Raw genomic sequence first — 2914 nt, forward strand, 5'->3', positions numbered from 1 at the left:
GCATCACGCACTAATCTCACACATCACGCACTAATCTCACACATCACGCACTAATCTCACACATCACGCACTAATCTCACGCAGGGTTACTCACCGAGCGCAGGCGGTGACATCGGGTCTGAGAAAATTGAACAATTCAGTAAATGAATTGTAGTGAAATATATTAGTTATAATTTCTCTATTGTGTACTTTATTATAATTTATTTATACAGCAATTCATTTCTTATTATAACTTATTGTAGAGTAATTGATCATAATGGCTACAATAGTTTAATAGCCACATGAGATAATCAAAACAAAGAATAAAGAGATTTCTTGATGTTATATATACATTATACACATTTCCTATGTTATATATAAAATAAAATAATTTACTAATAGTTTTAGTAACATTATCTAATTCTGATCAAGTCTTGTTAGTGAATTGTAACGAAAAATCACGCCCCCCTCCCCTTATTACGCAGTATAATCAGAGAAATGAGAGGGACAATGTCCAAATAGTGATGCACTTTTGGCCCTTGTGTGCGTCATCCTGACCCAGTTTGTCCCTGCAAGAGGGCGTATCAGTGCTACGTCCGCTCTCTGCTTACGCCGTGGGTAAGGAAAGTGCGTCACGATTTGGACAATGCGATCCATCCATTTGTGTGTGTGAACCATTATAATGTTAACTTATAATTAATATAAAAAGTCCCAACCCTCAGCATGTCGAGGGAAGTGGACGGGGTCACTAAGTCTCAAACATTAAGTCCCCAAGTCTTATTAAGTCCATAAGTCTTATTAAGTCCCCAAATCTTATCAAGTCCCCAAATCTTATTAAGTCCCCAAATCTTATCAAGTCCCCAAATCTTATCAAGTCCCCAAATCTTATCAAGTCCCCAAATCTTATCAAGTCCCCAAATCTTATCAAGTCCCCAAATCTTATCAAGTCCCCAAATGTCCAGTCAAGTCCCCAAATCTTATCAAGTCCCCAAATGTCCAGTCAAGTTCCCAAATCTTATCAAGTCCCCAAATGTCCAGTCAAGTCCCCAAATCTTATCAAGTCCCCAAATGTCCAGTCAAGTCCCAAATCTTACAAGTCCCCAAATGTCCAGTCAAGTCCCCAAATCTTATCAAGTCCCCAAATGTCCAGTCAAGTCCCAAATCTTATCAAGTCCCCAAATGCCCAGTCAAGTTCCCAAACTTATCAAGTCCCCAAATGTCCAGTCAAGTCCCAAATCTTATCAAGTCCCCAAATGTCCAGTAAAGTCCCTAAATCTTTTCAAGTCCCCAAATGTCCAGTAAAGTCCCAAAATCTTTTACTGTAAAGTCCCCTCCTCACAAGTCCCCAAACCCTTCAAGTTGTTGTTAAAAAACTACCAAATTGAAGTGAAGATAAATGCCATATAATCATGTGATGATGAATATGACAGTGCTGATATACAATATAATCATATGATGATAAATATAATCACGGTGCTGATATACAATATAATCATATGATGATAAATATAATCACAGTGCATATATATACGCACCATTGTTAAGGGGGGCGGTGGGGGGCGCCCCGAAGTGTAGCCCCAGGAGGTCGGCAGAGGAGCTCCTGGTGGCGCTGCTGGAGCGTCGCAGGGCGCCGCCCCCCTCACCGCCCCCCTCCGTCCACACCGCCCCCCCTACACGGCCCTTCTGCTGGGGGGGGGGGGGAGGAGGGGTTAATTATAGTATTGCTAGTACAAGAGTTTAATACTGGTATTTGTATTCAATATTAGCTCATATTTATTACTAATTTATTTTAAGCCATGATAGTATTAATAGTGTAAGTGTTTAATACTAGTATGTGTTCAAAATTAGCTCAGATTTAATACTAATTTATTAAACAATTATAGTATTGCTAGTATAAATGTTTAATACTAGTAATTTTTTCGATATTAGTTCCTATTTAATTTTCGATATTAGTTCGTATTTAATACTAATTTATTAAACAATAATACTATTAATAGTATAAGTGTTTAATACTGGTATTTGTATTCAATATTAGCTCATATTTAATACTAAATTATTAAACAATGATAGTATTAATAGTACAAGTGTTTAATGCTAGTATTTGTGTTCATTAATAGCTCATATTTATTACTAATTTATTAAAATTGAAGCAATAAATTATGTAATTATTATTAAATGTCCCTCACTCACCGAGGGTATGAGGGTCATGCCCCTCACTCACCGAGGGTATGAAGGTCACGCCCCTCACTCACCGAGGATATGAGGTTCATGCCCCTCACTCACCGAGGGTATGAGGGTCATGTCCCTCACGCCCCTCACTCACCGAGGGTATGTCCCTCACGCCCCTCACTCACCGAGGGTATGAGGGTCATGCCCTGGATGGTTGCCCTCAGGGTGTCGACGCTGGCGGGGGCGGGGGGGGCGCCGTTGCTCAGAGGCTTGATGGACACGTGGATGGGGCGCTNCTCACCGAGGGTATGAGGGTCATGTCCCTCACGCCCCTCACTCACCGAGGGTATGTCCCTCACGCCCCTCACTCACCGAGGGTATGAGGGTCATGCCCTGGATGGTTGCCCTCAGGGTGTCGACGCTGGCGGGGGCGGGGGGGGCGCCGTTGCTCAGAGGCTTGATGGACACGTGGATGGGGCGCTCGAAGTCCTCGTCTGCACCGGGGTAAAATATTTATTAGCGTAATTATAAGTGAATAATAATTAGAACTGAATAATAATAATTAGAGCTGAATAATAATTATCACTGAAAAATAATAATTAAAACATAATAATAATAATTAGAACTGAATAATAATAATTAGAGCTGAATAATAATAATAATTAGAGCTGAATAACGGAATAATATTAATTAGAGCTGAATAATAACAGAATAATAATAATTAGAGCTGAATAATAATAATTAGAGGTTGATAATATAATTAGAG

At 39.9% G+C, this 2914-nt stretch overlaps 1 non-coding gene across 1 annotated transcript; it reads right to left on the reverse strand.

Annotated features, from left to right (window-relative positions):
* Positions 1-94: 94 nt before the first annotated feature.
* LOC108679847 lies at positions 95-2428 on the reverse strand. Its single transcript, XR_007156916.1, has 3 exons — positions 2334-2428; positions 1515-1662; positions 95-118 (listed from the first exon to the last, which is right to left on the reverse strand). It is a non-coding gene; the product is annotated as an uncharacterized LOC108679847 (transcript).
* Between the last annotated feature and the right edge of the window lie 486 nt (positions 2429-2914).

The sequence above is a fragment of the Hyalella azteca genome, unplaced genomic scaffold (genome assembly GCF_000764305.2).
Source record: "Hyalella azteca isolate HAZT.00-mixed unplaced genomic scaffold, Hazt_2.0.2 contig10027, whole genome shotgun sequence".
NCBI classification, from domain to species: Eukaryota; Metazoa; Arthropoda; class Malacostraca; order Amphipoda; family Hyalellidae; genus Hyalella; species Hyalella azteca.